Below are 14,849 nucleotides of genomic sequence, written 5' to 3' on the forward strand. Positions count from 1 at the left end.
GCAAGGAATGTTCCAAATAGAGTTCTAACACAGAGCGAGAGAATGTACCTTCCAGATAATATTGTTTTCACTTGTTCTAATGAAGCTCTGTGTTCAGTGTCAGAAGCCAGTGGTTCTTTCCGTGATGCTGCACCATTGCCATACGACAGCAGCTGCTGAATTACTTCTGCCTAGAGGGAGGCCGAAGAGAGGGGCACACAGCTAAGGATCTCATTAGCATGTTAGTGATTATGCTTAAACTCATGTTTCCTCAGCCATGCACATTCTCCTACCACCCTGTGCTCTTGCAAGGGAGTGGCTGTGCAAGAGGCTTGAGTTGCACTTTTACTGAGGGATCAGGATTATGCCTAGCCATTTTACCCTACTTTCACCTAGATGCAGCTACCACTCATGCTCGCACTGGGGAACAACAGCGTTGTACATCCTGTTGCCCACCACATGGAGGATCAAGGATGAAATGCAAAAAGAAAAGGAGTACTTGTGACACCTTAGAGACTAACCAATTTATTTGAGCATAAGCTTTCGTGAGCTACAGCTCACTTCATCGGATGCATCCGATGAAGTGAGCTGTAGCTCACGAAAGCTCATGCTCAGATAAATTGGTTAGTCTCTAAGGTGCCACAAGTCCTCCTTTTCTTTTTGCGAAAACAGACTAACACGGCTGCTACTCTGAAGGATGAAATGATTTCTCTTACACCCCGTGATCCAAGGCACAAAAGAACCCCTGTGACATTCCCCTCTGGTGTTATCTGGACTGGTGATCTTCTAGGCCTCTCCAATCCTTGACTCTGGGAGCCAGCCTTACCCTGCTCTGCTCTGGGAACCCCCCACTCCTGGGCTGTTCACACACAGCCTCTGGTATGTAAGCTGCTCCCAGCTACTTGCAAGCGAATGACACTAGCCAGTATCTCCGGTCCCAGACACAACCCTAGGAACCTCCGTCTTGCAGTGTCCAGTTATGCCCGCTGGACGCTGCAAGCTTATCTGAGTTCATCAATTTAACAAAGAAATTGATATCTACCATGCTTGTTATCCCAAGGTGAGCCTCTGACACACTTCAAACCAAATGCACTGCTTCAGGTAGAATAAGCAAACAGATTTACTAACTATAAAGATAGATTTTAAGTGATTATAAGTCAAAGCATAAGAAGTCAGATTTGGTCAAATGAAATAAAAGCAAAACACATGTTGGTGATTATGCTTAAACTCTTGTTAACATCGGGGTTCTAGGTGTTCCCCAGAAGTACAGAGCATCACAACCCCCCCTTTCTTGAATTCCAAATCCTGAAAGTGCTCCTATACTTGGAGAAGTGACTCTGTAGAAATAGCAGCACTGCATTCTGCAGTTGTTCCCTCCTTCCCTTCTAGGTCCAGTTTCTCCCTTTACAAATCAAAGGCTGGCTTTGCTGTCTGCAAGGGTCACTAACTCAGCCTGACATCTGAAAACTCACCTGTGCCCCTTCTGCCTCTTGCATTACAAGAGCTTCTAATAAAGGTTCTGCAATCTGAGCTGATAGGCAGGTTGTCCCTGGCTGCAGCACTGGGACAAGGAAGAAGGAAAGGTGCAAAGAGCATGCCAATTGCGGTCAGTGTGCAATGGGGAGTCCACTGTGCACCTGCTGGAGATAGAATCTATCCCAAAGGGAGAGACAGGGCCATGGTCTCAGTCCCTCTTCACACTCAGTGTACCTATCCCTCTGAAAATGAGGCCCTAAGAGACTTGGTCAGGGTCACACTGAGTCAGTAGCAAAGCCAAGCCTGATCCGTGTCTTTTTGAGTCCCAGTGCAATTCTTGAACCACAGAATCACCCTTCCAGCTGTGATATTGCTATATCAGATCAGCATCCTCACCCTGCACAACGCAGGAACTTGCTAAATTGTTAGCAAGGTCCAAAATTGCCCTATTAACAACACACTTGCTTTCTTTAGTAAGGAGAGCTAGAAGGGCTCTGGTGAAAGATCATAGACTGAGAATATGTCCTTTATCTGCTTTGCTATGATTGATGTTAATTAGTGGGTGAATGAAGGAGGCTATATAGTTGTAATTTAGAAATGCACAATGGGGTACCTTAAGCAAAAGGTAAACGCGCCTTTTTTATTGAACAAGTGTATAAATAAATGCATAAAATATTACTTACAAGATATAGGGTCTGATCCAATGTCTGAGAAAGTCTATGGGAGTCTTCCTTAATTCTGATTGGGTCAGACCCACAATTCCTATTTCCTGATATCCTACAGAAAAAGATAAGAGGAGAATGTTTTCATTCATTCCTATAAGATAATAGAGACATTAACTGATCACACCAAGTTGTCTCTCTCTTGACTTCTTTTAAGCATCCCTTCTGAATCATCTTGTTTTTAAGTCTTTCCTGTCATCTATTTGTCACTGACTTGAAAAATCCATTATCTCCAGGAAGGAAGAGATCAAAACATTTCCAGTTCCGTAAGTTACAACAAATGATGCCAGGACTTGGAGGGCTGCAGGAAAGTTGGCTACACCCCAATTTTCATAATTAGACCTCTCAGATAAAGGGGTTTCACCTAGTGTTTCACGGATAAGGTGTGTGGGTTTACATAAAGTTGATCTTCTAGTCATCTTCCTTCTATTTTAGACCTAGCAGGCTCATGATGGTTCATCTGTCCCTTAGGTATTTCCTAGCTTTGCATCTGGGTTGCCGATCAGTGACACAATGGGAACTAGGAGTACTTGTGGCACCTTGTAGTCTAACTGTCAGTGGGAGTTTAAGAACCAAGAATTATTGGAGGTAGGGAAGACTGATCTGAGCCCAACATTCTTAAAGAGATGCATATCCTTGAATAATTTGTCTCTAAATGGTCATCTACCAGTATTGCTAGAGTGTCATCCTTTGCATTCAATCCCTTATCTTGGAATGTATGTGGTGCTACTATTCCATTATCATCAAGTTCTAGTACATTCAAATCTCTTTATAATCACAGATTTTTTTTTTTAAATTCAAGCAACTCCCAAAATAAAAGAACAAAGATTAGCAATGAATCACATTAGAAAGGCCGTTGTCGACATTTTCCATGCCAGGACCCTGTTTAGCAAGTGGTTGACTTTTTTTGGACACCTGTTTACAACCCTCAGGTCCAGAAACCAGACTTTGCAAAAAGTGTCTTACTAAATTGGAATTGCATTAACTCGCTAGGTTTTTCTACAGTGTTCAGACACTCTCACACTACAGTGATATCTGATTAAGATGACCAATGACAAATATTGTTATGACCTTTCTTTCTAGGTAGGAGAACCTAGGGCACTGGTAGGATTAAGACAAGAGTTCTCAGAAGTGGCCACTGACTGTGGGTGTCCCTGAGTTCTGGGTGCCATCACAAGCTTTGCTCCGGAAAATGGAGACAGCCAATATCAGTCACTTCTGAAAACATTGTCCTGACTCTCACTATGTGACCTTGGATAATTCAGTCAGTCAGTAGAGCTGGGAGGAGAGGCTGGGAGTTTCAAGGGAGTTTCAAAGGAGTTTAGGAAACCAAATCTTACTGAATTTCAATGGGACTTGAGCACTTAACTACCTTTTAGGCTCGTTGCTAAACCCCAGCCAGCACTCAGGTCTCTTGATCTCCAGTATCTCGCTGTAACCCATAACGAACATGGCCTTTCTTGTAACAGCCGCATTGGCCTGTTATAAGACCAGGAAACAGACACTAAGATGTTCTATGCTTTCGTGCACACGCTGCATCACTGCTTAAGAAATCCATTAATCTTCCATTTCTGCTTCTTTCACTTTCCAACCTACAGAACATCTGGTCTGAGCAATATCTCCTATGTGGGAGTGGAAGGTGGCAGACTCAGCAGCTGGGATAAGCAGAGCAAAGAGTGAGAACAAAACAATTGAGGAAATGGAAAGAGGAAGTGACAGTCAAAAAAGATTGCTCACACCTTCCTCCCTCCTTCATGACTGAGGAAAACAGGGGGCTGTAGGGCTGGGGAACTCTCTCTGGAAACCTCCTTCACTCTTCCTTTGTGACCATTACCAATCTGCTCTTGAAAGGGAAGAGAAACTAGAGTTTAAAATCCTACCCTTGCATGTCGTCATGTTCCCTGCCACTGGTATTGGGAATCTTCTCAACAGGGCCAGTGCAAGGAGGTTTCACGCCCTAGGCAAAACTTCCACCTTGCGCCGCCCACCCCCCCCCGGCCCGGGGAGCCCCCCCTGCGGCAGCTCCCCGCCGCCCCCTCCCTCGGCCCGGGGAGTCCCCCCTGAGGCAGCTTCCCGCCACCCCCTCCCTCCCCTCGGCCCGGGGAGCTGCGTGGAGCAGCTCCCTGCCCCAGCTCACCTCTGCTCCGCCTCCTCCCCGAGCACGCCGCTTCTCCCGCCTCCCAGGCTTGCAGCGCCAATCAGCTGTTTGGTGCACAAGCCTGGGAGGGAGAGAAGCAGAGCAGGGTGGTGCTCAGGGGAGGAGGCGAGCTGGGGTGGGGAGCGGTTCCCCTGTGCGCCGCCCCCCCACCTTACTTGCTGCAGGCGGCCCTCCCCGCGCCCCCTGCCCCAGCTCACCTCCGCTCCACCGCCTCCCCAGAGCGCGCTTTTGGCTGCCCCCCAACCACTTGGCACCACAGGCGACCGCCTAGTTCACCTAGTGATTGCACCGGCCCTGCTTGTCAACTGTTCCTTGCAGTGTTCCCTCTGCATAATTTGAAAAATGGGAAGAAAGCCTTTGGAAGAGAATCAATGCCCACCTTCCTCTGGGGAACTTTAAAACAATCCTGCCGCTTAGGATTTAAGTGTTTCAAAAGGGCTTATGACTAGTCTAGGGTAGATGTGTGCCTCTCTCTTTCTCCCTCCCCCACAAAAAATATTGAAATGTCTTGGTTTTGATCCAACATGGCATTAAACCAAATTCTGAAAGCTCAATGTTATTTTACAAACGGGAATTCTTGTTTTCTAGCCAGCCTTAATTGTAATGAATCTATTGCCTCCTTGGACTCTTGGGGCCAGCTGGATTAGGCTACATACCCTGGCTGGCCCCTTGGAACTTCATATTGATGGTGAAGATAGAATTCAGATCTTCCTGCTCTGAAAACACAGCTCCCTCTAATCTGAACTAAAAGGAAATCCTCATTATCAGTAAAGGGCTTCTGGCATATGGTTAAGCGTTCCAATTCCATGCAGTGCTGGAGTGCACTGGCAAACATACAGACTAACCTGGGAATTATGACCAATCCATATGCACTGCTTTAAAAAGCTAGATCTAGATCTTCAGGTGGTATAAACTAGTGTAATTGACTTGGATGGAGCTACGCTGCTGTAAACCAGATGAGGATCTGACCCTAAAGTGTAACTTGGGCTACCCAATCACTTACATTTTAGAAATGAAAGGGAGCCTAAAAACTTCATCACACTATCGTTTAAAATTGTTACCTCTGCCAATACAAATAACCCCTATGAGTCCTGCTACTGAAAGAGATTAGAGAAAAAAAAATATCCCCTCTCCCGCTTCTCCCCCCAACACACACACACTTAGTTTTTCCAGTGTGTTCACATCCAGTAAAATGCATGGAGTAAAGCCAGATTTTCATAAAAGTTCAGCCACCTGAAATTCCCACTCACGTTGATGGGCAGATTTCCGAAAGGGCTCAACTCTGAACAAGCTGTGCTCTTTTGATAAATTGGTCCTCTCTGTAATATTTGTTTCTTCTGCACGAGCAGTCAGTTTCACTCTTTCCCCTTTGTAGTCAGTATCCCTTGTTGTTTGTGGAGTTCTTTCACAAAGCAACACAACACAGGAAAACATTTTTGGAATGTGATTGGAAATCCTCGATAATAGCCCAGTTCAAAACCCAATAAAAGGGAATACGTTTGAACACAACTGTATAATTAGACTGGAAATTGCTAAGGCTGAGAATTTAGCAAGATTCAAAAAGGGATTGGACATTTATAGGGATATCAAGAATATCCAGAGTTCTTCTTAATGCCAGCAAACATTTTGGAGTGGATATAAACATGCTTCATGGTTTAACCGAGCTCTGTTACAGATAGTTGGTATGAGGGTGGGGGAACACCTGGCAGATTATCCCATATCTGTTGACTTCAGGTTTCTTTTTCATCTGAAACAGTTGGTACTGGCCACTACTGGAGACAAGATGGTCCTTGGGTCTGACTCAGTCTGGAAATTCCTATATTTCTGCAAAAGTACCTGAAACTACTTTTAACTTGCTTTTTGTTAAGTTGACAGCATCTCTTTAGCCATCACTATTAATGAAATATAGCCTTGTCAATTAATAAAATCCCAGCATCTTCCCTTTTTATATAACCAGGAGGATTATTAAATCCTCAGGATAGTAAGTTCACACTACTGGGAAATCTCACATTTAACCACAGACCTTAGCAGAATTCTCTTTATAATTACACAGGCATAACCGTTGTGGTGTATACCATAGATTTTAAAGACCAACCTGGACCCAACATTTCCCCACTAACAAACCTGTATCAACAGCCTCATCTCTGAGGGTGAGCTTGGGGAGGGGGAACCCTCCGTTCCCAAAGGTACCCCTTCCCTCCCAACACCCGCTGCCCTTGTTCCATCTCCGGCTGCCTCCTGTCCACGGGATAGGTGTGGCGGCAGCTGCATGCCCCTCTCCTCATGGCCACTGCCTCACTGTTCTGTGTGTTGTGGAGAGAGAGGCACTGCCTCACTACGTGGCCCACGCCCAGAGCAGGGAGGTGGCGGCGGCCAGCAGGGCTCCCATCCTTCCCCGTGCCAACCCCACAGGCTGGAGGAGGTGATCAGAGACAGCCCAACCTGAGCATGAGCGGGTTGCGTTTTTTCAGGCCTGACCTGAACATGACGCTTGTTGTTTGGTCCCAGGGGGGGTTGAGTCAGGTTGCAAGGCTCTAGTTTCCTGTCTGGAAAGCGGTTTCCTAAGTAGTGAACCTTTAAGAGTCAGTTGGCACGCCTAGCGTGTCTACAACATGGAATTCAAGATGGATGCATTTACAGAATTCATTACTCACACTGTTCACTCTCTTATGGGGACATTATATTCGTTCTTTCTTTCTTGTTTTCTCTTACTCTTCAATAAAAACTATCCAGTCTGAAAGCTACTGAGCTTTTTGCCTAGGGAAACATCACAACCTTCAACTCCTATTAGCCTTTGAGTGGTTTCAGTGAATAGTAAAACAAAATTCACACTGAAGTCACTGTTGAATATTGGATTTCACAACCTTAAAATTGCATTAAAGTTATTCAGGGTTTTTTTGTGGTTTTTTTTTAAACATTTAATATATATGATAATGAGGAATCAAAGTGCTTGAGCAATTGTTTAAAGTATTAGCAGAAGGTAAATGTACCAAGATTGAATCACCTTATAGCTTTACAGGCTGAAATGGCTTTGGCTCTGGAAAGCACCCAAGCTGCACTTAAGTCCAGTCCCATTCAGGACAGCCCCCAAACACATGCTTAACTTTAAACATGTGCTTATGACCCACTGACTTCAATAAGACATAAGCATGTGCTTAAAGCTAAACAAGCATTTAAGTTTTTCTCTGTATCAGGGACAGGCTACTGAGCACCTTGCTGGATCAAGCCAGTGGAAAAGCAGCAATGAATATATTAAAACACCATTATGCAAACCATTAACGCTTGCTACAGCCATTTTACTGATAGAAATGCCCTATAGCTGTCCCAGAGATGGATAACCTTTCGGCAGAAATTTTAATCCAATCTTTAAAATTCCACAGCAGGGATCTCATTCTCAATTAAATTCTATGGGCCCAATTGTCCTCTCATTTACACCCATGTGACAGCAGGGGAATTGCATTGCTTTCAATGATGTTACTCCAAATTTCTGCTGGTGTAAGTGAGCCCAAAGTCAGGCCTTGTGTGTCATTAGACTAATTTGTTTTAAATCCTGTTTCATTTCCATAGAACCAAATTATGTGTTTTAAAAACATGGGGTGTGATTTTTCCCTTCACTTATACCAGTTTAACTCAATTGCCTCTTGATTTGCACTAACTGAAGAGTTTCCATTGAGTTCCATTGGTCTCTGGACCTCTGATCAGTGGAAGCAGAAAGCGAGGATCAATGCCGGAACAATTAGACTTGCACACAAATCTGTTCCCATTCCCCCTCCCCCCCCCCCGCGCAAAACTTACATGTATTGAGTTAACCAAAATTGAGCCGAAGTCAGCTGAATACCAGTCCACAACCCTGTCTGCACCAGAATGTCTAATGCTTGTCTGTACCATGGGGCTTGTATCTTTATCTATGACACTTACTGAGATTAAAAACAAACCATCACTGATTTACCAACCAGATCTATTTATTCAGATTTCTAAAAAGAAAATAACAATTTACAAAAAGTCTGCTTCATTTTAGTTTGTTTACATGACATTTATTTAGACGTCCTATATCTGTGTTCATTGCTAAAGCCCCTGGCTACACTATCTCACTGAACACAATCCTGTTTATACATATTTTGTTTAAATAGCCTTTAATGGTAAAGGCTTTGACACACTAGGCCCAATCCTGCTCACAATGGGACCTGATTCTGATCGGCATCAATCTGGATGAACTCATTTGAAATCAGTGGAGTTAGCCCAGTGCAAGATTCTCATCCTTCAAGGATTTCCACATGTACGTAACCCTAAACATGTGAATAGTCTCATCAATTTCAAGCACAGGGATGCTTATTTTCAGGATAGTGACCTAAACTGGGATTAATTTTAAGTGACGTCAATGGGGATGCAGCAGTACTGGAACTGAAATTGTTTGAACAAAACCATTGTTTGTTGAACATTTTCAAGAAAAAAATATTGGCTTTCAAACTTTTCTTTTTAAAAATGTATTTTTAGAAATTGGCAAACAAACAAAAAATGGCTGTTTGGAGAGTTTTTTTTTATTGCGTGTGGGGGTTTTTGGGGTTGTTTTTTCCTTTTCCCTTCCTCCCTCCTTTCTCCTACCCATTTTTCAGTGGAAAAAGGAAGACATGGGGGGGGGGGGAGAAGGAGGGAGAGGGGAAAACAAAGAAACTAAAAAATCTGAAAAGTTGAAACATTTCAAAAATGAATGTTTGGAGAAAAAATATTCAATAAAATATTGATGAAAAGGTAGAGTAAACAATAAATTATTCCTCTTCAAAACCTGCAGCATTAAAATGACAGGCATTTTAATTTTGGGGAGGCTCCCCACCCCGCCCCCCTTCATTTTTGACCATTGGTAATGAGTGTAAACTGGTAAAAGTGAAATCCGATTCAGGCCATTGACTGCAATAGCATCCACTCTCATTCCTTTTTCTTTTCTCCCTCCATGTACTGGAAAAATAAAATCTAAACATGCCCTAACCAGGAACGCAAGCACAACTATCTAAATATTCTCCAGCCCTGCTCTGCACTTGGCATCAATGATTTGCTGCACAAGCAGATGCCACTGGGGAGATGTGGGACTGGCCGCTGCTCTGAAATGTCATACTTTCCCTAGATAAATTCAGGGAGGATAGGTCCATCCATAGCTATTAGCCACGATGGACAGGGATGGCGTCCCTAGCCTCCATTTGCCAGAAGCTGGGATTGAGCGACAGGGGATGGATCACTTGATGATTACCTGTTCTGTTCATTTCCTTTGGGGCACCTGCCATTGGCCACTGTCAGAAGACAGGATACTGGGCTAGATGGACCTTTGATCTGACTCAGTATGGCCGCTCTTATATTCTTAATGCCAAGCAAGCTTCTGTTGGGCCTCTACTGTAAGAAATGATCACACGTCAGGGCTAATTACCTTTATAGTAATCTTGTATTAAACAGGATTGAAGAAGACAAGGGCCCTGGAATATCATTGGTACCTGAGCCTATCATTGGGTAGAACACTATCATGACACTAGTTAAGGGCCTTATCCTGCAAACACACAGGCCCTGATCCTACAACCACTTACACGTGTGCTTATCCTCACATAAATGAGATGCTCATGAGTAATCCTCTTGGAGTCAAAAGTTGCTTCCACTCTTAAGCATTTGAAGGATCAGGTCTTAATTTAGTAGTGTCCCAGCAAAGAACAGGGCCTACATTTGTATTTGCACAGTGCCTAGCACAATGGGAGTCTGGTCCATGACTAGCACTCCTAGGCAAAATAATAATACATTTTCAAAATTAACCAGTGGTGCCAGGTGTTTTGAAGGCACCCAGATTAAAGCACCTTAAAGAGACCTGAATTTCAGAAAGTGATAAACTCCCATCCTCTGAAAAGCAGGACCCTCAAGGAGGTGTCAAGTTGGGCCCTCAAAATCATCAATTGCATCTGAAAAATTAGCCCTGGACATTTCTTCATGACATTTCTTTAGAGGGGGGGGGGTCTCTAAAAGTAATATTTTCCAAAAGCATCCAAGTCCCACTGACTTTATATTAAACTTAGAGTGTGTCTACACGGTGTGCCAATGTGCACTATGGGGGTGTGATGTCTAAAGCTCACTAATGTGATGCACATTAATTGGTCCGTGTAGACCAGGCTGGTGCGCACTAAAGTTTCCCTAGGGTGCTTTGACACTGTGCTGTTTCAAACCATTTTTGCACACCAGCAGGGCCTACATGGACCAATTAATGCACTTTAGAAATCACATCCTGTAGTGTGCATTACACTTATGTAAACAGGCCCTTAGGCTCCTAACTTCTTCAGTTATGTTGGAAAATTGGATTTGGCCCAGATTCTCAAAAATTCCATTGATTTCAATGGGAGTTAGGCATCCAAATGCCATTGAGGATCTGGGCCTAAATTACTCAGGCTCCTATGAAAATTTTACTCCAAGTCTCTACAGCCTCAGGCATGTCTACACTTACAGTGCTGCAGTGTGTATGGTGAAGATGCTCTATGTTGATGGGAGAGAGCTCTCCTGGCAGCATAAAAATACCCGCGAGTGGCAGAAACTATGTTAGTGGGAGATGCTCTCCTGCTGATATTGCGGTGTGCACATAAGCGCTTATGCTGGCCTAATTTATGTCACTCATGGGGGTGGAATAGTCACATTCCTGAGCGACATAAATTATGCCAGCATAAGCTGTGGTGTAAACGTAGCCTTATTCTAACTGCTTAGTTCAGTCAGTTTGGTGGAAGTTGTATCTTTATTATTGTTCCCTCTATAGGAGCCCCGTTGTGGAGGACCAAAACAAGGCCTATGCAACATTTATGTTCAACTTGGATTCTCACAATATGGCGTCAGTGGGATTTATGTGGTGCATATACCTGAGCCAGCCCTCAGCATAGTGAAGAATTTCACCCAGATTGTGTAGAATCTTGCCCCCAGATTCCTGGCCAGGAAGATCTGAAGAATGGACATAAATGGAGAAGGAAACTTCAAGACACCTGATGAAACCACCCATTGCCTAGGTTGAGAATATGTAACAGTTAGAACACAACTAAATCCCTCAGACCTGGCCACCTCTGAATTTTGGGAAAGTTTGGATCAAGATCAGAACTTTGCAGGTGACCTCAAGCTTTATAATGGTGTGAGTCAAAAGCCTGGCTCCCAAGCCTTCCTCCTTTGGGGAAGTTCAGGTCCACCTCTGAAATCGATGACTCCAGCTCATCCATCTGATTTTTAGTTATCAGAGGGTGGGATTATTAAAAGCACTCAACTCTGCTCCTATTGAAGTCAATGGTAAAGCAACAGGAGCAGAGTTAGACCAATGCTGAGCATTTTTGAAAATCTCGCCTATATTTATCAGTGACAGACAAATCTTCCAGCATCTGTAGACTCAGGTCAAGAAAGCATAAAAAGATTCAAAGGACTTAGATTCTTTGGTTTCTGAACAAGGACCAGAAACCCAGAAAGAACAGACTGCCGTGTGAGGTTTCTGCTGCTTCCCGTTTCTGGTCAAATTAGGAACAGAGAGTACGCACAGAAAGCCACAGGACTGCCACATCTGAGGACATGGGGAGGGATAGTCAAAAGCGTCTATGTGACATAGGCTCTTTCAATGGTCCAAGATTGTTCTGTCTTTTGAGGGAACCTCAGAGAAGGTACATCCAGAACTTGTGGATTTGAGAGACAATGAGAAGAGCAAAAGAGGAAAAACTCCTGATTCCAAAGAACTCTAGAGGTCTTTGGGAGTCTTGCTTGAGTAAGGACTGCAGGGTTGGGCTACCACCCTTACTGAAGGAACTTTGCATAACCAGTGTGTCCTGGGACTAAGACCAAGCTAATTAATACAGGAGAACAACCACCTTCTGAAAAGTGGCCTTCGTTGAGAATTTGGTCTTCTGCAACCTGTGAAGTCTAGGCCTGTGGAATTATGTGTCCTCCAAAGGCTGTCGCCACGGACCTTGCTGAAAAGGCATGATGTAGTTCAAAGAACTGAAATGGGTTTTCTTATTCTATAAACATGGCCAAAAACAAGGAGAAGAGAGGGGGCAGGGGAGAAGATGAAATAGTAAAGTGGTTTGGAATCTGCAATGAAGTGTGGAGTCTGACGCCTGGCCCGGGGCTTTGTTTTAATGAAAGCTGTTTGACACACATTTAGCTGATGGTCTGACTTTCTGGCTATAATTTATGCCTATTTCTTGGATGTGGCATGGTAAGGGCAAGATTGTTCTATCCTGCCATCGTGCAAAGCCAGGGGCTGATGCGTCTAGTTCCACTCTTCCATTATTTCCTCCATTTGCTGAAAGAATAGTGACATATCGTCCTATGCAGGGGGATTTCTTTTTTTTAAAAAAGAGCTATTTTCCCCTTCAAATTCAAAGCCTTTTTTTGTGTCAGTGCTGCTCCTGCATTCACGTTGGCTGAGAAATCAACTCTTGTTAAAGGTTCCTAAGAGGGATGAGCCTCTTTAACCTTTGTTGAGTTCTACTCATACGACACACAAGTGCAGGCTGATGCTGGATAGAAAGCCATTCATAGACCAGTACAGATTTTTAAGAGCAGAGGGATGATTTGATTCTACCAAGGGTCTGAATGTGTAGAGCTAGGTGAATGCTGCAAAAATATATATGCCTTTAAATAAAAAACATGGTTTTGTTTCCACAGTATCTGTGATCCCTTTCACGCATTTTTTGCAAGTGTGTGTATGTGTGTGAAATATTTTTCACATGAATGGTCACCAAAACAGAATGATCTAAAACAGTGGTTCTCAAACTTTTTTTTCTGCGGACCAGTTGAAAATTGCTGAGGGTCTCAGTGGATAATGATCTTTCCAAATGTTGTTTGTACTGTTAGCTAACTACTGTAAAGCGCTTTGTAGAAAAAAAAAACCTTAATAATAATTAACGTTTTTTTTGTTTTACAAATAAAAGCACACAACTCATATTTTAATACCAGTAGTCTTACCTTTCTAATGCAATGGATGTGCCCTCTCTTCCCCTCTGCGGCAGCCCCCGAGCTGGGACTGTGAAGGGTGGCGGGGGTCTCTCTCTTTCTTTCCCACTGCAGTAGCCCCCCGAGCTGGGGCTGGGAAGGAGGGCCGTCTCTCCCCAGCTGCTACAGCCCTGGCTCTGGGGAAATTTGCCTCTTTCTCTGGCCACCACAGCCTTGCACATCCCAAATTCCTCCCACCCCCTCTTCTCACCCCACTGCCCCCTCCCACCTACCCCCTAATCCCCCCAAGGCCATCACCTCACCTTACATGTGCGTCTTCTCCAGGGTCCAGGCACCTAATTAGTGGAGACGCCTGCACATCTCCACTAATTGGGTGGGTGGCCCTTTATTCTCTCATGTGTGGCCGCCCAGGCACGCACTTTAGAGGGAACTATTGACGGACCATCTGAATGGAGCTCGCAGACCACTGACCACAGTGGACCACGGACCACGGTTTGAGAACCTCTGATCTAAAAGATATACTCTAGTTGAAACAGAAATTATTTTGGAGGAGTTCTGTAGCCTGCAAGACTAGATCACCACACTGGTCCCTTCTGCCCTTGGAATCTATGACTTATGTAATTATGCTCCTCCCCCCTCCCCCCACACACACACACATTTTTGTGTGACTATGTATTTGCACAGATGAAGTGGATGTGTTTTGAAGCTCTTTGTGCATTTTGAAGTCATCTGACCAGGGAGCAGAAACCATACCATGTGACTTGGGTGACCAGTCACATGGCACAAATAATGAATTATTAATATTACAAATATTCTGAATGTGCTCACACAAGCCATTAATCAGAAAAACCTGACTAACAAAACCCATAGTAAAAACTGTAGTCTGTTTAGGGGAAATTCACAAAGACATAAGGGAGCTAAATCCAGTGAAAAACTCCACTGTGAACAGTTCGCCTAGCTCCAGTCATGTGGCTAAAACAAAATATAGGTACTCATGAAAAATCTTTATATCAGTAGGCTTTTGATGGTGAAAAGATAGTATGATCTAGTGCTTGCTTTCTTAATTTTACATTTTCTGCTGTCACCAGTAGTACAGGAATTACATTTTAATTAACCATGTTTGTGAAGCTGGAATTTCAGGTAAAACTCTGATTTACTGTACTATAGATAAATAACTTCATAACTTTAGAGCATGGTCCTCTCCTGTCGCATCCTCCATCCTCTACACTCAGAAGTAACAGATGCAAGGTCAAACCAAAAGCACAGTGCAGCCCTGATCCAAATGCCAGATCTCGATGGTGGCCCATATCAAAACTCCAGATGCAAACATTCCCAAATATGGGAGCTCAAATCCAGAGCTCAATCTAAAATGTCACAAAATGGTAGGTGTTTAGTGCAGTGTGGGACATTCCTTCCTCCTCTGAGCCCCCTAAAAGCAAATGTTTATATGCATGTATGCCGTGGTGACATTCAGATTACCTTTAAAACTTGACTTCACAAAGCACTTCAACATATACTGTAAGGGACAAGCCTGTTACGTGGCACATGGACTAGATTATTATTATTACTTT

The 14,849-nt window shown here is 43.8% G+C and overlaps 1 long non-coding RNA gene across 2 annotated transcripts in view; it reads left to right on the top strand.

Annotated features, from left to right (window-relative positions):
• Positions 1–14,849, top strand: part of LOC141999814 (uncharacterized) — a 50,231-nt gene that overhangs the window by 12,556 nt on the left and 22,826 nt on the right. The window lies entirely within an intron of this gene.

This window comes from Natator depressus, chromosome 16 (assembly GCF_965152275.1).
Source record: "Natator depressus isolate rNatDep1 chromosome 16, rNatDep2.hap1, whole genome shotgun sequence".
Lineage (NCBI taxonomy): Eukaryota > Metazoa > Chordata > Testudines > Cheloniidae > Natator > Natator depressus.